Source organism: Elephas maximus, chromosome 12 (genome assembly GCF_024166365.1).
Source record: "Elephas maximus indicus isolate mEleMax1 chromosome 12, mEleMax1 primary haplotype, whole genome shotgun sequence".
Taxonomy (NCBI): Eukaryota; Metazoa; Chordata; class Mammalia; order Proboscidea; family Elephantidae; genus Elephas; species Elephas maximus.
In genome coordinates this window covers 40,868,019-40,892,713 of record NC_064830.1, presented here as the reverse complement: position 1 = coordinate 40,892,713, position 24,695 = coordinate 40,868,019, and the positions used below count along the sequence as shown (strand labels likewise).

Here is a 24,695-nt window from a genome sequence, read left to right as displayed (position 1 = left end):
GCACTCAAATATTTGTTGGGCCACGAATAATGGGTTTGGTTTTATTGAAGGAAGACGTATTGCCTTACAGTCTGGCTTCTTAGGAGATAGTGACAACACGGAGGAAATGCTGATGGCAACATATTCCTTCTGAGGAAGATTTTCCAGCGGGAGAAAAACAACCTTCCCAAACTGGCATAAAAAGCAAGGAGTAAAAGATGAGTTGTTCCTCCAACGGAGGAAACGCATGCCATCGGTACATTCACACGCCGTCTGTGTGGGGATGTGGGGAGATTCCGCCCCCACCCCCAGCCATATGCTAGGGAGAATCAGGGTAGCAGAAATCCGCTCCTTCTCATCACTGATATAGGGCCTTCATTTGCAGAAGATGGCAATGTAACGTGAGCTTGGTACAGCTGCTGAGAAGGAAGTGCCTCAATATTACAGTCATATTTCTGGTTGGTTTTTCTCCTTTTTGCTCACTTTAAGGGGCTGTCTTTGTACTGGAAATGGAAGCCTTGAGTATCCTTCAGGGACCAAGAGTGGTACAAGCGCTGTCTGGCTGTTTCTTCACATTCAGTTTTGTGTGGCTATGAGGATGCATCTGGGTGAAATTAAACCTAGCATTAACGACAGCAGATTCCATCCAATCAGTCTGGTATCTATGTCCAGAGCTAGCTCCCAAATCATTTTTATGATTAACTCCTCCTGTTCTCCCTACAAGGCAGGGCTGTGCACCCCAAACTCTTACCTGCAGATTGGGTTCTTCAGCACATCAGAACCACCATAACTGTCTACTGCTTCAGGACAGGCCTGCATACAAGCATCGCTGCATGCTGAGCTTGTACGCCCTGAAGAAACAGTATTACTCAACTCTGGCTTAGAGTCTGAAACAAGTTTCATTGAAAATGTACATAGGACACAACGTTGTTGTTGTTGTTAAGTGCCATCAATTCGGTTCTGACTCATAGTGACCCTATGCACAACAGAACAAAACACTGACTGGTCCTGTGCCATCCTCACAATCCCCGCTATGTTTGAGCCCATTGTTGCAGCCACTATGTCAATTCATTTTGTTGAGGATCTTCCTCTTTTTTACTGACCCTCTATTTTAGCAAGCATGATATCCTTCTCCAGGGACTGGTCCTTCTTGATAACATGTCCAAAGTAATGGACACAATAAGATGCCATTTTCCTCCAAATTAACAGAGATTCTTAAAAATTAAAATCCAAGCTCTCCTTGACCTCACTGGCCACACAATCTTTTTGTAAAATTGTCAGCATGTTTCCAAAGCCCTGAAAAAGTTCTACCTATAAGAAAGTTCAAAAACCTGTCAAGGTACAAAATAAATACATAAAAATCAACAGCTTTCTTATTCATCAGTAATAACTCATTAGAAAACACAACGGGCAAAAAGACCTCACTCTATTGCATGTAACATCTAGGAATGAAGTTTCTAAGAACAGTACAGAGGTCCCATGAAGAAGACCACAAATGTTTTCAGAGAGATATGAAAGTAAACTTAAACAGAGAGAGAATAAATGGAATGCCATGTTCCTGGATGAGAAGGCCCAATATTGTAGTCAGGATGTCAATTCTTTATAAATCAGTTTGCAGAATCATCTAATTCATGTATATATCATCTAAGAAATCTCAACAAGATATTTTTTACCTGGCAAAAGGATTCTAGAGTTTGTATGGGTTATCAGATGAGTCAGAGATAGTAGCCAAAAGTATTTTGGAAAATAATAATAATGAGGATAGGTTTGTAGTTAACCAATTGCTGCTCAAGTCAATTCCAACTCATGGCGACCCCTTGTGTGTCAGAGTAGAATTGTGCTCCGTAGGGTTTTCAATGGCTGATTTTCCGGAAGTAGATGGCCAGGACTTTTTTCTGAGGTACCTCTGGGTGGACTCAAACCTCCAACCTTTCGACTAGCAGCTGAGTGTATTAATCGTTTGCACTACACAGGGATTCCTTGATTTGTAGTATCAGATTTGAAAACGCAATATAAAAGCTTCTGTAATTAAAATAACATGATACAGCATTAGGTCACACAGAAAAATGGAGCATGCTGGCCAGGAAACACATGGTAGCCTATACAATAATTTAGTGTATGAGGGAGGCAGCATTTCAAGTTGGGGGCAAGAAAAATCATTCAAAAAACAGAATTGGAAGAATTAGATAACTATTAAGAAAAAAAAAATTAAATCCCTATCTCATAACACAAAATAATATAACTCAGAACTGGATAAAAGGTTGAATCTATAAAATGAAACAAATAGAGGAAAATATAAATGAATAGATAGCTCAAGTCAGGGTGGAGAAGGATTTTCTAAGCATGAAAACAAGAGGAAATGGCAGAGTAAAAAAGGCTGATAAACAGAACTACAGCAAATCAAAGACTTCTGCCACATAAACGAATTTAAAAGACAAATGACAAGCTGGGAGACATATTTCCAACAGTACACCAAAAAGGTTAATATCCTCTTATGCATAAAGAGCTCTTACAAATCAATAAGAAAAAGAAGAATATAAATTGAAAAACAGAAGGCAGGAATGTCAATAAAGGCAGAACGAATGCTCAAGCCCACTGGTAATCAAGGAAGTACAAACTGAGGCCATGAGATACCATTACTCATCCAGCCAATCGGCCAAGATACTTGTGAAAATGATAATAGGTAAGAGTTGGGTAAAATGGACGTTTACCTGCTGTTCGTGGGAGGGAAAAATAACACAGCCTTCTGGCAATTCAGAGCAACGTCTTCAGGATGATTCGATCTCTGACTTGGGTAATTCCAGTTCCAGGAATTAACCCTAAGGGAATAATCCCAAATGTCCACATATATTTATGCTCCATAATCTACACTGCAACGCTATTTATAATAGCAAACAATTACATAAATATTAACTAAGTACGAACACATTAGAAATTAGTTAAATAAAATATGGCACATTAATATAATGAAATGCAGCATTTTAAGACCATGTTTCTGAAAGCATAATGACAATGGAAAATCAATACAAGGTTAAGAGGGGGAAAAAGCAAGAGAAAAAATAATATATATAGTAAAACCAAATTCTGTTAAAAGTGACAAATAATAGATTCTAAAATGGTAATTGTTTTTATCTCTGAGTGATGAAATTATGCACGGTGTTTCTGTTTCTTTTTGTTAAAATTTCCATAAAGAATATTACCCTTATAATTGGAGAGTTACATGATTTTTAAAAGACCGAACCTTTGTAATTCTATTTCTAGAACTATCTAAAGCATAATCTCATTTAACCCTCACAACCACCCTGTGCAGTTGGTGCTATTGTCTGCATTTGACATCTGAAAGGCAGAGGCCCAGGTGGATAAGAGAACGTGCCCAATGTTACCACCAGAACTGCCAGGTCTTGTCAGATCTGTCTGACCCCAAAATGGTGAACCAAAATGATATACACGAATGTCCACCACACTGTTATAGTGGGGCGGGGCGGGGAGGGGGGAGGGAAAAGCTGATGGGAATGGCTGAGAAAATTAGAACCCAGGCATCACAGGGTTCCATGCAGTTATTAAAAAGCCAAGTTTAAGAACAATTTCTAATGATATGGGAAAATGCTCACCGCACCCTAAAACAAAAAAGTGAGATGCAAAATTTCATATGCAATATGGTCCCAGCTACTATTAAAAAAAATAAAAACGATGGAAGAAAACATAACATTAGCAACAGTCGTCTCTTGGGAATACATTTATTAAAGATTATTATTATTTTCTTCTTTATGCCTGCCACATTTTATACAATGGATGTTACTTTCATTACCAAAATATGTTCCACATCAACTCTGAAAAATGAACACACCACCCACTGTGATCTCATGATCCTCTTCCTTATATCTGCCCAAACTTACCCACCCTTCATATTCAAGACTCACCTCCCCTATGAAGCTCTCTTTGATTTGCCCAGCCCACACTGCCCTGGACCTCTAAAACACGTGTTCGAAGTAGTGCTTTGACTCCTGGTTTCAGAATCTCTCATGTGGGTCTCTGACAGCACTGGCCTCACATGTTGACCTTCCTACCACATCTCCTGGAACCACAAGGCTAGCAGCGTGCCACCTTCAGCTCTTGCACCCTTACGGTACGGCTGTGCACTGGGCAGGCTTACAGAACAGGTGCCAACAGAGACTCCATCATTGGACCTGTGGCTGCTTGGTCCTCATGGTTGGAGAAAGGGTGGACGACAATTCTAAAAGGACCTGTGGAATCGAATGCTGACCCCTAACCAGAACCAGTCCATGATAAAGTTCTCATCATCCATGGAAGATGAGAAAACTCAAGACGGTGTAGTGAATTTTCTAAAACACTAAATGTATTCAAACATCCTACCTTCCGGGAATACATCTTTCCTACAATGGTGTTAAATCACGTGTTGGTTTTTGAAATGATGGATTGAAGACTAGATGGCAATTTTTTAAATGTTGTTTAAAAAATTAGTAACTGGCAACCTCATGATGGTTTCCCCATTTTTATCACATTTGATGCCCCATAAAAAAAGCAAAAAAAATCACGACTAACTCTTTTAAAGAAACAAAGTTTAAAGGATTTATTACATTTATAATCCAATTAGCAGTGGTGGGGACTGAATGAAATTAAGATATTATCCGTCACCGTTTAGAGAAGTATCCCTAACTACCCAATCTGAAATAACCACCCCTTTCCTTATCCCAATTATTACCCTCATGTTGCTGTTGTTAGGTGCTGTCGAGTGAGTCCAGCGAAGTTCTCAGCTGTTAACCAGAAGGTCGGTGGTTCGAACCCACCCAGTGGCCCCACAGGAGAAAGACCTGGTGACCTGCTTCCATAAAGGTTAATGGCTAGAAAACCCTATGGGGCAGTTCTACATTTATAATTATCTAAATTATACTCCAATACTGATTTATCTTTTTCTATCTTAAGTCTCTGTCTTGAGAATGTGCATTCCATGAGGATAGGGTCTTAGCCGGGCTCAATGTTGACACACGGTAGGTGCTCAAGAAATAGCTGTTAAATTACGAAGGAACCTGGAGCTATAGAAAAGGAGGAGAGGTCGCTGTGCTGGTGGCCTTTGGCCAGAGTCTTAAAATGTTAGAAAACCAAATTCAGTACCGAAGTCATCGATGAGGCTGGCCTCGCGCTAAAATGTGGTCTCTTGTATCTGGAGAGAACTTCCACAAAAGATTCCTTCGGTGCCTAGTCATTCTGGGAATAAGACGTTAAAACAAGAATGTGTAAACACAGAGAGCAGAACTCCCAGCCGGAGCACCGCGCACACGCCGGACGGACGTATGAGGAGGAAACATACATACGACTCAATCACAGGGGCTCTCCATCCCTGCTGCTGATTACCACTCTCCTTCCTCCAGGCCTCCCAGCTCCTCTTTGGAAAACAAATCCTTTTCAAGGTAGTTGATGAGAAAATGCCCTCTTGTGGGCGTGACAGTGGACCACCACGCTAGTGTCAACGATTTCTGAAAATATGGTTATTCCAGAGAATTCCTTCATTAGATTTAGAAGTCTTCTTTTCCCTTTTTTTTTAAAATATAGCAACCCTTTGTTAAAATGAAAATACATTTTCTAAAAGGCCATTAAACAGCGTTCAGTTCACTTCTGCATGTCTAACTCCGAAACGCAAGTTCTGATTATCTTAAACACATTGCAAAGATAATTATTCTCCTTTCTAAACTTCTGTACGATTTGCTAATGACTAGGTGACTTCTTCTTTTTTCTTTCCTTTTTTTTATCATCGCCCAGAATGTGCCTCTTTTCTGCTCCCAGGAAACCACCACCCGAGATTGACAGGCAGCAATTGAAAATAATAAAATTATGTAAGATGAGCTTGTAATCACCAGCATTTCACAAGAAGCAAAATGCATTTCGCTCTGGCTGAGGAACAGAAAGTTTCTTCCTCATTTTAAATCTGTATCAGAGGTAAAGCCTTCTATTAAAACACAATTCTCTGTACACTTACAGCCTCTGGCAGACTGCCAAAGGACTATGATGGAGATATTGCTGCAGAGAACCAGGACGGCAAAGGCATCAAGGAGCGCTCCTGAGAAAGAGGAGGCAAAGTCTCTTGAATTCCTGGGAGGCTCTGGCAACAGCCATCTCACACCTTGTGGCCAGGCCCCTCTGCAAGTGGAAACGCACACACTACACTACACACACATACACAGCCTTTCACTTAATCTTTCTGGGAGGGGCATGGAGAAGGTAAACATTCAGAAAATTCTTCCGTCTTTGACTCCAGGCAAACACGCACACACACACACAATTTGGGTTCCTTCTTCCCTTATCAATTATTTTTCTTGTGTGTGTATTATTATTACCATTAAATTGTAAACTCTGTAGTCCAGAACCTGGCTAACTGGCAACCTTTTTGCTTGCTGTGATGTACAGGTACGAGTGACCACTTGGGGGCACAGTTATTTGAGAATGCTGGCATTGCATTTAACGATGGAGGCTTCCCAGGTTAGAAGACAGCTCTGAAATTTTGGATTTTGCAGGAGCCCCAGGATGGAACAGAATCCCGGGGAAAATGATTCATTTAAGGTGAATCTGAGATTCACTGCAGGAGACAATTTTACATGGGATTATATGAAATAATTTTGTTCCTCTTCTCCTTTAAAAACTGGTTATTTAAATTTTTCTTCTACATAACGGCCTGTCCTTTTCATATTTTCATCAGTATTAGCACAGCCATGTACACGAACACATACTGTTCACTATTCGGGGGGAGTGGGTGGACAAAATCAGAATTAACATTACTACTATATTTAAATTTCTTTCCCTTTTTAAGTTTTATTTTTCCCATTATGAAAAATATGCTGATTATTTTAAAAATCTGGAACATTTAAAAGGAGAATGATAACCACTGTTAAAGTTTTCAGCCTTTTTCTCTGTTCTCTTTATATCCCTGTCTTCACAGTATATATATAATTTTGTCCCTAATTTCTTTTAGCTAGCCAAGCTTCTTAATTAAAAACTATTCTCTCAAATAAACAAACTCATGATACTCATTTTAGAAACTCTGTTTTCAGTCCCCCCCCAAAAGTATTTTGTTCTTTATTTTTCCTCATGGCTTCACAAGAAAGGCAAAGGGATGGTTTACATGCCACCTTTTTGCCACCCCTATTTCCCAAACAAGGAGCCTTGGTGGTGCAGTGGTTTAAGTGAGTGATAACTACTAACTGGAAGGTTGGCAGTTCAAAACCACTAGAGGCTCCACGGAAGAAAGATGTGGTAGCCTGCTTCTGTAGAGATTTACAGCCTCAGAAACCCTATGTGGTCCTCTATGAGTTAGAATTAATTTGATGGCACTGGGTTTGGTTTGGTTTTGGGTCCCCCAAACAGGAGTCCATGGGTGGTGCAAATATTTAATGCTCTTGGCTGCTAACTAAAAGGCGAGTGGTTCCAGTCCACCCAGGGATGCAACAGAAGAAAGGCCTGGCAATCTACTTCTGAAAAATCAGCCATTGAAAACCCTATGGAGCAAAGTTACTCTGACATACATGGGGTTGCCATTAGTCAGAATCTACTCTATGGCAAATGGTACTGGATCCTCCAAACCCACCCCAAGGACAGGATTTCCCCAAGACAAATCAGGCTGTGTGGTTCATAACTGGACAGAGCCAACCTTGGGTGGGATGTGAATGAGACACAACCCAGTGGACGGAGAAAGAGGAAGGAGGGAACAGGGGGAGGAGGACGGCGGGCAACAACTGGGGGACAAACACAGGCTGGGCTTTCACCAGAGACACCCAAGGCCCAAGGACTTAAGATGAATGCACACTAAGTTGCTCTCTTGGAAAGATTTGTGTGAGGCGTGCAAGGGAAAATGGAGCAAAGATCTTATTTCCTAGCTCAGATTCAGATGTGCAGTTGATTCACACCCTGGGTGAGGGGTCCCTTACGGAGTCACACATTTCAGGAAATCATCCCTACATGTGACAAGAACCAACACAGAGAGAGAGAAAATTCCACAGTGTTTTCACTTATTTGGCCCAGGCCTGCTTGAAACAGCACCGCTCAGCAGGAGATGCCACCTATCCAGACTCGCCCTCTCACCTTCCTTGTACCGTTCCAGGCTGTTCCCATGTTTTAGAACGCTGGGATTCCAGTCCCAGCTCAGCCTCTGTCTGGTAAGCTAAGGCATTCCCCTTCTCTAAGCCTCACTTTTCCAAACTGTAAAATGTTTCCAGTACTGGTCTAGGCCCATAAAAGAAAATCAACCAAGAACTGAAACCAAATTGTTGCTGTCGAGTCGATTCTAACTCATCACGACCCCATGTGTTAGAGTAGAACTGAGCCCCATAGGGTTTCCTATAGCTGTAATCTTTATGGAAGCAGATTGTCAGGCCTTTCTTCTGTGGTGCTGCTGGGTGGGTTCAAACCGCCAACCTTTAGGTTAGTAGTTGGGTGCAAACCATTTGCACCACCCAGGTACCTTGGAAAATCAGCAAAGGAATATAAATAAAAGGTGAGGCAATCAATTCCCCCAGGAGCATTTGGTCAGCTGGGGACTCACAGCAGCAGTGAAGCAGTTAGCTGGAGAACCTGGGTCAGGTAATCCCCACAGGCCGCGGACTCTTCCTAGAGGTTGCTGCAAAGGACAAGTGGGATCTAAACTGGGCAGAGATATGTGTGAGACTTCTACATAAGAAACATGGGAGCAGGGAAATCAGGGTGTACCTGGCCAGGACAGAGGCTCTTTGGAACAATTCACCTTCCCTGTTCAGCAATGCACCTCCTCCTGCCCCTGCAGCCATTTCTGGGGGTAGCTCATTGTGATGGTTAATGTTATACATCAACTTGATTAGACCATGATTCTCAGTATTATGTAATTATCCTCCATTTTGTGATCTGATGTAAAGGGGAGTTTCCTTGGGGGTGTGGCCTTCATCCAATATATCTGCGTGTTCTGGCAAAGCTCACTTGCTCTGGATCCTGCATCCGACTCCTCATTCTCTGACCTCCAGTACTTGGGACATGAGCCAGCAGCCTGCTGCCTGACTTAGAGATTTTGGGATTCACCAGCTCCTAAAACCCCGTGAGCCAGCAGCCTTCTGCTTGACCTGCCAGTTTTGGATTCATCAGCTAAGAGGCAGTTGTTGGGACAGCACAAGGGGATACTGATTGGTTTAAAGTCAGGAAAGGTGTGCATCAGTGTTGTATCCTTTCACCATACCTATTCATTCTGTATGCTGAGCAAATAATCCGAGAAGCTGGACTATATGAAGAAGAACAGGGCATCAGGATTGGAGGAAGACTCATTAACAACCTGCATTACGCAGATGACACAACCTTGCTTGCTGAAAGTGAAGAGGACTTGAAGCACTTACTAATGAAGATCAAAGACCACAGCCTTCAGTATGGATTGCACCTTAACATAAAGAAAACAAAAATCCTCACAACTGGACCAATGAGCAACGTCAAGATAAATGGAGAAAAGATTGAAGTTGTCAAGGATTCCATTTCACTTGGAATCAACAGCCATGGAAGCAGCAGTCAAGAAATCAAAAGACACACTGCATTGGGTAAATCTGCTGCAAAGGACCTCTTTAAAGTGTTGGAGAGCAAAGACGTCACCTTGAAGACGAAGATGCGCCTCACCCAAGCCATGGTATTTTCAGTCATATCATATGCATGTGAAAGCTGGACAACGAATAAGGAAGACTGAAGAAGAATTGAGGGCCTTGAATTGTGGTGTTGGGAAAGAATATTGAATATACCATGGACTGCCAAAAGAACGAACAAATCTGTCTTAGAAAAAGTACAACCAGAATGCTCCTTAGAAACAAGGATGTCGAGACTGCGTCTTACGTACTTTGGACATGTTGTCAGGAGGGATGAGTCCCTGGAGAAGGACATCATGCTTGGCAGAGTACAGAGTCAGCAGAAAAGAGGAAGACCCTCAACGAGGTGGATTGACACAGTGGCTGAAACAATGAGCTCCAGCCTAACAGCGCTTGTGAGGATGGCTCAGGACCGGGCAGTGTTTCGTTGTGCGTGGGGTCACTATGAGTCAGAACCGACTCAACGGTGCCTAACAACAACAGCCCCAGCAGCCACATGAGCCAAGAAAAGCCTCTAGCCTGATGCCTGACCCACGAATTTGGGACTCGCTAGCCTCCACAACTGTGTGAGCCACTTCCTTGAAATAAATCTCTCTCTGCATATTTATGGAGTCCTGATGGTGCAGTGGTTAAGAGCTCAGCCGCTAACCAAAAAAGGTCACATGATCATTAAGGTTGTGTGTCAATTTGGCTGGGCCATGATTCTCAGTGGTTTGGCAGTTACGATGTAGTCTGGCAGTCATATAATGATGGTATAATCATGTGATCACCTCCATGATGAGATCTGACTTGGTACATTCCAGCCTCTACAACTTTGTGAGCCATTTTCTTAATATAAATCTCTCTATATACATATGTACACATTTTACTGGCTTTCCTTTTCTAGAGAACTCAGCCTAAGACAGGCCGGCAGTTAGAATCTACCAACTGCTCCTTGGAAGTGCTATGGGGCAATTTTACTCTGTCCTATAAGGTGGTTATGAGTCAGAATCAACTCCATGGCAATGGGATATATATATATGCTTCACTGTTTTTGCTCCTCTAGAGAACCCAGCCTAGGACACTCATCTTCACGAGATCATTTCTTCCTTCTGAGGTCTCCTGTGCCCATGAGCAGGTGGACAGGTAGGACTGGTCAGGCCCCAACTTGCTAAAGTGGGCTCCATACTCTGTCCCCTGTCAGTCAGATGAGCACCAAGATCTCTGGTGAGAACAGGGACCACAGTCACTGGGGGCTGAGGCACACCCAGCCAGGGCACTTAGATCTCTCAGAGGTGAATTTAGAACGAGTCATCTAGAAATCATAGGTATACATCCATGCTGGGTTTTCCAAGCTTACCTCTCACAGGCGAGGGTCGATTAATTTGCTCTATGGACAAACCTAGTTTGTGAGCTTGTGGACTTGGGGTGAGGGCTGGGGGGTATACAGAATAAGCCTCCTGGATGGAGGTGTCCAGATAAAGAAAGGAAGGAAAAACATCATAAAATACTTTTGTCCTTGGCAAAACCAAACCAAACCAAACCCATTGCCGTTGAATCGATTCTGACTCATTGCGAACCCTCTAGGACAGAGTAGAACTGCCCCATAGGGTTTCCAAAGAGCGCCTGGTGGATTCCAACTGCTGACCTTTTGGTTGGCAGCCATAGCTCTTAACCACTACGTCACCCGTAAGCCCCCAAATTCTTCCTGCTCCATGGTGCTTTTCTATGACCACCAAAAAAACAGAAACAGTTGCTGTCAAGTCGATCCTGACACATGGTGTCCCCATGTGTGCAGAGTACAAATGCTCCACAGGGTTTTCAAGGCTGTGACCTTTTGGAAGCAGATCACCAGGCTTTTCTTCTGAGGTGCCTCTGGATGGGTTTGAACTGCCAACCTTAGCAGTCGCGTACTTAACCATTTGTACTGCCTAGAGCCTCCTCCATGACCACAGCGACCCCAGTTGGCCCCTGTCTTGTGTCTGCGGCTTTCACTGGCTTGACCATAAAGCAACATTTAACATTGTCACCCACACACTCTAAACTTGTGTTGTCTCCTTCACAAGATGAGGCACTGCCCAGAAATGTGGGAACAGAGGAAACAACTGACCTCAGCTGAATTCAGCTGTTTCCCGCTGATGAATTTTGTTTAAGTTCCTGGAAGGCAGGAATTACCCTCCCACTCCAGCCCCTTATGGGACTCTTACAGGCAGTACACAGGGCAAAACAGAATTATGGTTCAAGGGAAGTATACTCAAAGAGACTAAGCAGCTTGCCTGAATCACAGAATTTCTGGGCAGCCCAGCTAGGATCCTGAGCCCAGATTTATGCAGTGATGAGGCCATGGCTCTTAAGCATCAAGCCTCACTACTTCATAAGATGAGATACTGCCCAGAAATGTGGAATGGGGGAACCAGCTGACCTCAGAGTTATACTATGAACTCAACACAGAATGGGTCACAGCCGAGGGCAAAACCACTGCAAAGACAGGATGGCTCTCACACTTCAGTCCCAGACGTGCTGAAGAAAGAACACTTCGCTTGGCCCCCAAGACCCCCAAACAGAAAGGAAGAGGCTAAACTCAGAACTAGCTCCTCTTACCCTTAGGCCTCTGCCTGTAGATGTCTGGTCAGTTCAGCAGTTAGCCACCTGAGCTGGGGATGGGTGCAGCAGACTATCACAGCTCAGGGGTGCTGGCCTGTAACACCATCTCTCTGTTCTCAGTCAAGATTCAACAAGAAGCCCCCGCCCAACCTCCAAGTGATTTAGCTTCTCATGCGATGTACCCTGAAGGGAGCAACCCAAGTGTCTGGTCCACGTGATGTCATATTTTTAGTGTAAATCAACACCACTAATACCAGGCATTCACTCACCTCTGGCTGTGCTGCCAGTTGATTATGAAATCCTTGAGCACAGAGGCCTTGAAGTGTGACAATCCCAGCCCATGGGGACACCTCTGGGTGGCCAGCTAACATCCTCACCCACTGTGGCCTTCTCCAAACCATGCCACCACCAAATGTCCACCCACAGGAGAATGGACACATACACTGTGGCACACTGTACTGTGGAATCCTACTTGGCAATAAAGAACAAACTTCTGAGATACACAGGTGAATCACACCAACGCTGTGCTGAGTGAAACCAGCCAGGCACAACACAGAACTCACCGATGATTCTGTTTAGATGAACGTCTAGAACACGCAGAACTAAGCTAAGATAGCTGACATCAGAAATTGGTTGGGGAAAAGAAGGGGAATTGATTTGGAAAGGGCCATAACGGATCCTTCTATGGTGGTAAAAATATTTTTATAATCTTGTTTTGGGTGATGGTTACATACTCCAGACCCAGTGCCATCCAATTGATTCCGACTCATAGCGACCCTATAGGACAGGGTAGTACTGCCCCTTAGAGTTTCCAAGGAGCGCCTGGCGGATTTGAACTGCCGACCCTTTGGTTAGCAGCCATAGCACTTAACCACTACGCCAGCAGGGTTTCCAATTAGGCATATAAAATTATCAAAACTCAGTGAATTGAACACTTAAAATCTATGGATCTTATTGTATGCTAATTATACCTACTAAAATGAGTCAACAAATAAATAAACAAATGCTATACCCAGCATAGGGCTGGGCACACACCAAGTGCTCAATAAGGGCTGATGAAGTGCTAAAGTGAACAGTTTTTGTTTGTTGTTTGCTACATTCTATTTCTTCTTTTTTTAAATTATTATTATTTTATTGTGATTTTGGTGAAAGCTTACACGGCAAGTTATGTTCCCATTTGACAATTTTCACACAAATTGTTTAGTGACATTAGTTACATTTTTCATAATATGTCAACATTATCCTTAACCGTCTTCTGGTTATTCCACGTCCAGTACTCAAGTTTCCCTGCCATCTTATCTTCTCATCTTTGCTTTAGAGCAAATGTTGACCTTTTGGTCTCATAAGATGGCTTTTTAGTAGAGCACCATCATTATGGGTAATATCCTTTATGTTGTGTGCCACTCTGCTAGTTTGCTAAAAGGTGATTTCAGGGTATAGTTTCAGTTCAAGATTTAAATTTTGTCTCAGGGCAACAGTGCCAGGGAGTCCTCTGGTTTCATTTGGTCCAGTTCATCTGGCCTGTTTTAAGAATCTGAGTTTGTTCTGGATTTTTCTCCTGTTCTAGCCAGGATCATCTATTGTGACCCCGATCAGAACGGTCAGTGGTCGCAGCCAGGCACCATCTAGTTCTGCTGGTCTCAGGGTAGATGAAGTCATGGCTAGTGTAGGCTATCAGCCTTATAGACTTGTGTCTTCTCTGAGATACTGGTTACCTTCTTACTCTTTTGGTCCTGACAAGTAGAGACCAATAGTTGTATCCTGGCTGGCTGCTCATAAGCGTTTAAGACCCACAAACGCTACTCACTTCGAAAGTGAATAGTTCTAACTGTAACTTTGTACAGGTCTGAGAACCAAGTCCTATTCCTCACCTCCCCCCCTCCACTGACACATGTTCAGTCCCCACAAGGCAATCCCCTAACTCCACCCTCAGTGCCCTACTGGTCACACCAAGCACAGGAGGAAGGACTAGATGGATAACTGCCTCCCCTTTTTCTAGGATCAAGGAGACTATACCTGGCCCAGGCATCTATACCTGATTCTAGATATCAAAAAATGCCTCTGGAGACCAGACATTCTGGGAGGCACACCAGGAATAAAAACAGCCGACAGCTGCTGCTCTTGAGTTGTGACTTCACAGTTCAGTGACTGCCCACCCCACACTTGCAGCCTCCCCCAGAAGTCCTCATGAACAAAAATGGCTTTGAGTTGAATGTTTCATGGTTTCTGCAGAATCTAGGGGGAAGCTTTGAATTCTTTGGCGGGAACCCGAGCAGAGCCATGGCTCTGGAATGTCCTTCTCACTCAGGGATGTGAGGGAGAGATCATGGGAAGAGGCAGGGACTGTCATCACAGCCCTGATCTAGACATCCAGGTGGAGAAAGAGGGTCCTTGGGTGTTTATCCTGGCAGAGCAGCAGCATGGGCCTGCTTTCCTGACCAGTCTCACCACAGCCGCCTGCAACCTTTCCCTTGTGCCCTAGAAGGCACTGGTGCCTTCTAGATCTCACAACCCACATTCCCCTCCCTCCAGAGAGCCCCTTCGACCCCCTGCACTGAGACCTCTAACCCTGAGGATGCCAGAGCAGACCTGGTCAGACACCTGGGGCCAAGGAGGACCTGTCCCTTCAGGCCGCGAGAGAGATGGTGACTTTATAGAAAGGGAAAACATAACTTCCATGAAACACAGTTTTCATGAAAATCATTTTTTCTCCTCTGTGAGTAAATAAAGAAATTGTAAGTCTTACTGCCATTTGATTGTGGAGAAAGGCAACTTCCCTACAGCTCTTGAAGCAATCCAGGTGCTCCTTTTTTGCAATATGTTGCTGTAGATTGAGAGGCTCTGGCACTTCCTCTTGGCACACCTAGGCTTCAGCAAGAAATATGTTCCTTTCTCAGTTTGAATATTATTCAAGTTTTGATGATTAAAGCAGGCTCTTCACTAGCAAGATCAGCCAGGCACACACTCTGCACACAGCCTCCTGGTCTAAGCAACCCAGCCTCCAAATGCAGCACTTAAACAAATTCCATGGCGCTTGCTTTTGGTTATAAGGCCAACATTGAGTGTAGTCATCTTATATTTCTTCATATCACTCAAATAAGCTAATTCAATGACAAAATAACCCACTAAAAGCTCAGAACAATATGTTACTAAAAAATGGCCTCAATATGGGTGAGATTCCTGAGCTGAGACCCTGGTTCTCTCACTAAGCATCAGGAAGGCTGGTTGGGGATGCACTAAGTGTGGAACGTGCACCCTTCTCACAAGCCCACCAAAATGGCGGTCATGTTCTGGGAAGGAAGCCTGGGCTACTAAAGTAACCACTACTGGGGCTGGGCAGAATTCAGCCACTTGTTATCCCAAAGATGACAAAGTTGGCTTTACTGATGAGGGATTCTAGATTCAGAGTTATATAAAATCACTACTCATGCTTTGGCAAGGCAACCACATCTAGACTCCCACCTACGCTCTATACCTATCTGAGGTGAAGATTCAGGTTTTTGTTTGTTTTTTGTATCCCAATTCATCAAGAACCAAAATGTGGTCCTACCATGCATAGCTAGAACACAGCTCATGCCATATAGAGCTCAATCAGCGACTCACCATCTGAGCTTGATGCCTCCCAAACTAGTCTATACCTTGATCAATGAGATAAGCCCATTGATCACGCTCTTGGCTGTCAAGGCAGTATCAAATGCAATAAAAGCTTCTAAATGCTTACTTTCAAGTTATCTTGCCACAAACTGGTAACAGTTTGTGGACTAGCACCAGTCTGCAGACGATACTTTGAGTAGCATCATTTTCTACTCCTGGGTCAATGGTGGGCTGGCTTGGAGGGACTGCATCCAAAGCTAGTAAGTGGTTAGGCAGAACTGAGAGGACCTGTGGGTCATGGCTGTAGCAGCTTTCATGATCAGGAAAATTTCTCCCCACTCTCACAGAATTTTCCAGGAAACTCATAGACTAGACCAGTCATTGATCTTATTCCACCCTGCTCTCTACAGGCTTCCTAGTCAGTCTGGGAGCTCTCCTGTTTAGACTGGGTTGTCTCTTCCCCCTCTTGCCTCACCACACATCACTCAACTCAGGGTATCTAAACAGGGAATACCCAACCTGTGCCAGGTCCAAGGCTAAAAGATAGAGATAGTGCTTGTCCTCAAGAAGACTGTGATCCCCGAAATGAATCCAAAAATAACCACTGGCTCATGGGATTTGGAGCAGAACCCAACTCACCGATATACACAGACAGCACTTACAATATACCTGGTACTGTTCTAAGTACTTGGCAAACATGAACTCACTGGATCCTTACATACTGAATCCTCATTCAAGTTAGCACGCCCCAGGAAGCCTTCTGACCACAAAGAAAAGTAGTCAGTGAGACCTAAGCCTAGAAAGTAAACTCGGAATCAAACTTTTGCTCAATTTATAAATAATAATGGCAGTAAATATAAGTGCGAAGGCACTTGAAATCATACCAGTGGGTCTCTGTTTCTTTTCATTTATTTCACACCTTAAAATAAAATCAGCTGGACCTCAACTTATTAAATTACCTATTGTCATCAGTTTCACAGTCTCTTCTGACATCCATTTTGGTCTTTTCTTTCTTTCCTGACTTTTTAATGACCTTTTGCTTTTCTCATGTATGATGTCCTTGATGTCATCCCCAAACTTATCTGGTCTTCAGTCATTATGTTCATTGTGTCAAATCTATTCTTGAGATGGTCTCTAAATTCAGGTGGGATATACTCAAGGTCGTACTTTGGCTCTCATGGACTTGTTTTAATTTTCTTCAGCTTCAACTTGAACTTGCATATAAGCAATTGATGATCTGTTCTGCAGTCGGCTCCTGGCCTTGTTCTGACTGATGATGTTGAGCGTCTCCATCATCTCCCTCCAAAGACGTAGTCAATTTGATTCCTGTATGGTGAGGACCATGTGCATAGTCACCCTTCATGTTGTTAAAAAAAGGTATTTTCAACGAATAGGTCGTTGATCTTACAAAATTCTATCATGCTATTTTTGGTATTGTTTCTATCACCAAGACCCATATTTTCCACCTACCAAAACTTCTTCTTTGTTTCCAATTTTCACATTCCAAATCACCAGTAATTATCAATGCATCTTGATTGCATGTTTGATTAATTGCAGACTGCAGAAGTTGGAAGCGTACTTTGGACATACAATTAAGAGGGACCAATCCCTGGAGAAGGACATCATGCTTGATAAAATAGAGTCTCACCAAAAAGAGGAAGACTCTCAACAAGATGGACTGACACAGCAGCTGCAACAATGGGCTCAAACATAGCAACAATTGTAATGATGATGCAGGACTGGGCAGTGTTTTGTTCTGTTGTCCATAGAGAGGGTTGCTATGAGTTGGAACCGACTTGATTGCACCTAACAACAACATTGTAATCAGTGAGCAAAGTGGCTAAGCATGTGATTATTCTGTTATTCTAACAGACAATTTATATTTCATGTAAAAGGGGATATTGGCTGGCACTGAATGTGTGTCTGTCTTCTCCCTCTCCACAGGTAGGCAGTTGTCTTCAGAACAGGCTTGTTCATTATCTTAATCTAACCAGTACCCGTCATGGGTCTGGCACCCATATTTGTTCATCTAACGTTGGGTAAATGCTTTGCCTCTCTAGACCTCATTTACAGGATAGGGACCTTTTCATCCATGTCACAGAATGAACAACAAATGAGATGCCACAAGTGAAAGGAAGTTCTCTCTGTATTGTGCCTGCTCAGTAAACAGTTATGGAATCTACACTCATTTAGAAGTTCTAGGAGCTGAATATCCATCATTAAAGTTCCCTGGGAGGTTACGTTCAGCTGCAGGTTTGATCCAAAAGTAAATGCTCAAAGCTAGGGAATTGGAAAAGAGAAGGTAAAAGGGGAAGGTAAGTTTTTTTTTTTAATTCAAGTTTCACCATTCCCCACCACTTCCCAACAAAGATTAAATGTATAAAAGGAAAACACAGAGTTCTGGCAACTGTTGGGTCTCTGACTTGGCCTAGACCTTGGCTAGCTTTTGTTTTTCACAAAACAGAGACACAGAATCCTCTTGTACACTCTTCCCCTACCCTGCCCCCAACCTGCTTTGTAGAGCTTGGTGGGGATTTCTAGCCTTACAAGAATGACAGCTCTGCTTTAAGAAAAAGAAAAGGAAAGCCTCTCACCTGATTTTACCTTTGGGGCAGAAACAAGCCCTATGAAGAAGGAAAATTGGGGAGAGGGGCTGGAGCTGAACAGCCATCACACAGGGTTGGCTCATGCCAGCACAGAGACAGCCACTGTGGGGTCCTGGCCCCGGCTCTGGGCTCCAAGCACAGCCCTCCGCAGTCTACTAGTCTCACAGAACATTTCCTGTCTGGCCACTTAATTACAGGTTTGATTAGAGGCACGCTAACCATGCCTTTCTCACGGGCAATCTCAAACTCCAAAAGTCACTACTTGGCTAAACAAGAGCTGGAAAAGTTAAAACAGGGAGAAAACACATTTTTTTGTGGTGTTTGTTTAAGACTCTATTCAGATACTTTACCCATCTCCAGAAAAACTAATATAAAGAGTAGAAATTAGGACAGAATTTGGAAAATACAGTGTTAATACCCTTTCATGGTTCTCTCTATGATTTCAGGTGTTTTTTTTTTTTTTTTTTCTTTAAAAATCTGAATGGGGACAACACCTTGCAAGTAGGCATGATATGACGGACGAACTTTGTGTCAACTCTCAAAAGTGCCAAATGGATTCAAGTTATCACTGGAATGATGAAGTGCCAAGAGAAAATTAGTCTTCAAAGTCTCCAGTCATAAATCCTAGAAGATTCCATTTAGATTAGTTAGAATTCATCAACAAGCATATTTAATAGATACACGCCTAAATATAGCATCTAAAATTCCACACAATGACAAACCATGGACATAGAACTTCACAGCCATTGAGTGGAAAGGAAAACAGTAACTAGGTTTTGATGTCTATTATCTGACACCTTCTCTGGGCATAAATGTACCCAAGCAAACATTTTTACTGAATAGTTATGTGCCAGGCACTGTGCTAGGCACTGAGATGCAAGCCTGCACAAGCCCAGGTTAGCCTTTAGTGGTTCTGGGTATATCCTTAACATTTTTTTCGCTGTTTTACTCTTTGATTTGCTATTTATTTACTACTTTAGCTCGATATGGAAATAGCATCTAAAAGTTTTTTCTTATTAGCTTTCCAGGAACCAGAGTAAAAAGAAGCAGGGGTGCAAATCCAACAGTACAACGACCATTGGTGAGACCCGATTAACGTTCTTCTTTAAGCTCATGCTCCCTCTAATACAATTCTTTTATTTAAAATGTGAATTAGCACAGACAACACAGTACCTCATACACAATTGGCAGTGTAAAGGGGTGTAAGTGCACTGAGACCCAGTCTGGAGTATCAGAAAAACAAAGACACACACACACACACACACACACATAGAGAGAGAAAGGGTGAAAGTAAAAGATAAGAGAGACTTTGGCGGCTGACAGATCTGGGTTCAAACCCAGCCATACAACTTGGCTAGATTTCCGGCCTTGGACCGGCTGATTATCAATTTGTGCCTCATCTCCATTTGTAAAACGTGGATAATCCCTACCTCGCAGTGTTGATATGAGAATTAGAGATAATACATGTAAAGTCCTAAAATATAGTGGGTAGCCATAACCGGAGGCCATTATTATTATATTATTGGAGTTGGATAAAGGTTCGATGATTGAATAATAGGTAGATTAGCTGACCTCTAAAATTTACTTCAACTCTAAAATTATGGTACTAAAAATGTACTTAAACGTTCATACATTAAATCGACCCTAGGGTATGTTTAACTATTGGAATTGTGATGAAAATCACTTATGCTTTTCAGAGTAAGCACTGATCATGAGACTCACGGATAAAGTATACCTACATACCCTTACATACCATTAAAATATTTGTGATTGAAATGTAACAGGAGAGGTGTCTACAGTTTCTGAGTACTCTAGGGGACGCTGCTGCCTTTTCTACCTTCACTATTGCACCTAAGCCCTCCTCTGCGAATACCTCTCTAGACAGACACCATGATGTAGGTGTTACTGCGGTTCTCTTTTAACCTTCACAGCCACTATTATTACCTCCATTTTCATATAGGAAGACCAGGGCTTAGCGAGACTGAGGTCTTTCCAAGGTCACAGAACGCACCAGAGACAGGGACTTAAACTCTAACACTACGCCCATGCTTTTACCCATTCTGCAATATCGCCTCCACTCAGCAAGCCCTAGAAGCCAAACGAGAGACTGGGGAGACTTGGGAGGAAAGGGAAGAACAAACGTCAGTGACATTGACAGCATTCATTATCTGAGTGTACGCTCTTTGACTGCAGCATTTTCACCAAGTCTCTTAAACAGAGACTTACGTAATATGCTAATGTTAAACATTCCTATATATTTGTGCATGATGTGTGTAATATATACACACACATAAACACACACATATATACACACATATACATGTATATATACTTGAAGATATAAGTGCGTGTGTGTGTCTTTAAAGGGTCAATGATTAAAATTTTTCAAAGAACTATAAATTATAAAAATAGATGCCCATGGGGCCAGTGACCAATGGCAGCCTTCAAATATCCAGGGAGCTGGCCTCTTACCCTAAACCTGATCCCCTACTGGAATAAGGCTCCAGTCATTCTGGTTCCAGCTGCTGCAGAGTCAAGAGTCTATGAACCGTTTAAGTTTCATGCAGATGAAAATAAGAAATTTTCCCCTTTCTATTTTTTTTTTATCCTAAAGGCCAAAATTCTCCATTACAATAAAGCTCATTTCATGGCTTTGTTACTATGTCCAATGATCAACCTGCCTCATCTTAATTTAGAGTTCTAATTTCCCTCTTTTCCTATGATTTCCTTGAAGAAATCACAGGCCACCTTTCTAACCTAGTACTTCAGAAAAGTGAACGAGTAGCTGTTTAGAAAGAGCCACAGAGCTTGCTTTTGGATAAAAATGGGTGGCCACATTTTTTATCCAACAGGAAGTCAAGAATTCTGACACACTTTTCCTTCCTCATCAAGATTAAGACCATTTTCTACAGCAAAATCTACTTTAAATGGAAGTACTTTCCAGGATTACATTACCTAATTTTTTAGCTCATTAGGCGATGACCCTAGATTTCCTGAATAATAACAAAGGACTCTTCTACACAAACCACAAATATTCAGCCAACTTCCAAACATTTCTGTCTATGTGTGTGTAGCACAGTGAAAGGTACCAAGGAAAGCCCAGGGGGAATATGATTTACCTGTTCACAAAGAGGTTACAACCGCTCCTATTGTCCTACAAGGCTGCTGCCTGGGTATATCTTCCATCATCACTACCAAGGGCTGGATTTCTTATTCATCACATTTCTTCCTTCCCTACCCCCTGGTAGGCACTTAGATGACTGATTATAGAATCACAAGATGGGTTATAATTCCATTTCTCCATCTGACTTTGAACTAAAGTGTTCCAATTACTTCGCCCGATCCTAATAAGTCCGTAGCGTGCTAATGCTTGCCTTGATATTTCTGAAACATACAGCGTTGTGATTAGCATGGGACTGCGTCATTAGAAAGCAAACTTAAATGGGGTAGGCAAAATCACTCGCACTTACGTAAAACTGCCTGTTCGGTGAACTTACAATGTTACTATGATCCTAGGGACGCTCTGTCATTGTAACTAAAGGTACATCGTATTTGGAAAATCCTCTGGTGCGGTGCTCCGAGCCTTCTGCCTTGGGCCACTACTAGAGAGAAAAGATCCTATAAGGCCAGGCCCGCTCCAATATGCAAAGTCTTGCAGACTTTCTGAGCCGGATGTAGCCGAAGAAGACATAAAGAATCCCTGAACCAGAACAGGGCAGGAAAAACATCCAAAAAAAAAATAAATAAATAATAAATAATGCTGCTGGATTCGATTGAAGTCTCCAGGCCATAGAGAGAGCTTTACGAAAACCCTACTGAAATAAAAAACAGCCACACACACGCGCGCGCACACACACACACAAAACAAATGAGATGCTTAAAAAATTACATTAGCATCAGTGGTGTTATTTGAGTCTATTAAAAAAAATTAACCCCTTTATATCTGTGTGTAACAGGGAATAGTGCAAACTTTCAGGAACTCGCTGAAAAAAAAAAAAAAGGAAACACTTAAAACCAGGAATGATTTGCAGCCAAATCAACTGATAAATGAAAGAAAGAAAGAAAAAAAAAGATGGCAACACTGAAATTGATGCCAAAGATTTATAAGGCTGACTAAGTAAACAAAAACGGGATGGATCACCATGGAAATGCATGAATATTGAAATAGGCCAGATTTGAATAGACTAATGACATGCCTCACTTAGACTGACAGGTGTTGATAACAACTGTGACACTCAATCCACACCGACATCCACACTTCTAACATGTTTATTCCTAGAACACAAGGGCTGGATTTAAAGATTCCTTCGGTACAAGCTTACAAGCACAATGCATTTTCTAATCTTAAAGGGACTGGCTTAACTCTCATCACCTACTTGAGAAACAAAAAGGGTCTTATCCATTTGCTTTCTGGATTTGAGGAGCTGCAGTTAGCAGAAGTCATTCTCTTGGGCTCTACTAGTCTTTGTTCCAATAAACCTCTCACCACACTGAATTCACAGGCTCACTTATCTCCCACACTGAGTACCTGAAGTATGACCACCACTCATTAGAAACATAATTAAAAAAGACACAACACTACATCCCCCCATCACATACAGATGAAAACCAATACCCCTTAATCTATTTGTTACCATGACTACCATAGGATATTTTATTTCAGTAAAACTCTAGGTATTTCGTTTGGATTGTTGCTTGCAAATGAAAGTTGGAGATGTATAAATTTCAGTCACTGTGCCAGAAATGAAGAGATCGAACAGTAGAAAATGTTTTTCTTAATCATGAACAAATGTGGTTTATAACATGCTTTTACAGAAGAGTTATTAAAATTGGTTCAATGCATCAGCCCATAAACCAATTTAAATGCTATTAATTCATATAGAGTTTAAGGGCACATATGCTAGTAATTCCTTAATTTATGGCAGGGTGATAAATCAAGTGTACTCCAGAACAATGCTCAGACCAGGGACGATATTCATTAGTATCCGGCTCTATACCTGTATAAACACCTAGAGTATGTGATCGATCAAATACACGCATATTAACCAGCCTTTAAAGTGATCACCTGTATGTTTTTGGATGTTTTCCTTAAGCATCAGGATGAACAAAGTGTAAAATAATACTCTCCTCCAAAAAAGAAGGAAAAAGTTAACTCTACACCCCCCTCCCATAATTAAAAAAAGAAAACTTCAGAGTAGGTTGGGCAAATTAAATCTGCTGTCATTCATTCTAAATGGAAATAATTCCTTAAACCTGCACTTCCAAGGCTGAGTTAGAGATAAGACCACACGGCAAGGGAAGGAATTCTGTAGTGACTACACAAATGCCTTTAAAGAGACTGAAATTAGGGTAAATACAGCTGTAACCAGGACAGACTCATCACTGCAAGGGGAGTCCGAGTCTCAGTGTTGCTCTGCTGAGAAGCCAGAGCCTCCAGCAGTGGAGCCCCAATGCTCCTGAGCTGATGAAGTGGAAGTTTCGCGGGCAGCTGCAGCTGGGCGTCTGCAACCATCCCTCCAGCTCCTAGGTCTCGCCTAATGCTACATAAATACCTGCGTCCACGATTCGCCCCGGGCGAGCCGCGGCGCAACAAGCACAGTAGGGAGGGAGGAGAGCTTTTGCAGAACCGCAGAGATGGCAGCGGCGGCGGCTCCTCACCCAAAGCCTTTCTCGGGACCAGCGGGAGGACCTGCCAACTGACCGCGTTTTCCATTCTTTTCAAGCGTCCAGGGACGATAACTGGATCCCCAGCGGGCGGACCCAGGCATCCGAGACTGGCGTTTGTTCCCCATTCCCTCCTTCGAGACCACTGGCCTCAGGCAGGCAGTGCGCCCCACGCCTTCCCCAGGCAATGCAGACCTGACGGGCCTGGGACCTGCCTCGGACCTATCTGAGGTTCTCGGTTCGGCGCTCCGGGCCAGGGCAAGCACGCCCCGCCCTCGGGACCCGATGTCGGCGCTGCCCAGCGCGGGTGCCAGCGCCGCGACCAGAGATAACCCTCGCGCTCTCGGCCCGCTCCAGGCCACCTATACCGTGACGTGAACCTCCGCCACCCCCACCCCCGCAGCAGTCGGCACCCTCCCACACTACACATCACCCCGTCCACACTATCCCACACATAAACAACCTCTCCTCACCAGACACCACATTCTCGCCCCTCCACCATCCCCGTAAGCTTTCCTTTCCGCCCCCTCCCCATAAACACGCCGGCACCCACAAGGAGTTAAGGGAAAAGGGGGCACAACAAGGTCTGTGCAGATTCCCTCTCAATGGTTTTCAAGCCTGTCTACCTCTAAAGTTACTTGGGATTGAGCGAAGAGAGCAGGACCCTAAA

At 43.0% G+C, this 24,695-nt stretch overlaps 1 protein-coding gene across 6 annotated transcripts in view; it reads right to left on the bottom strand.

Moving 5' to 3' along the window:
* KLHL29 (kelch like family member 29) overlaps positions 1–24,695 on the bottom strand; it is a 392,553-nt gene that overhangs the window by 367,256 nt on the left and 602 nt on the right. The window contains exon 1 of one of the 6 annotated variants that reach the window (XM_049904626.1): positions 16,715–24,409. The exons of the other annotated variants lie outside the window; for them this stretch is intronic. The gene's annotated coding sequence lies outside the window, so the exon portion shown is untranslated. Of the gene's footprint in view, positions 1–16,714; positions 24,410–24,695 lie in introns of those variants that run through there. 6 annotated transcript variants of the gene reach the window in all.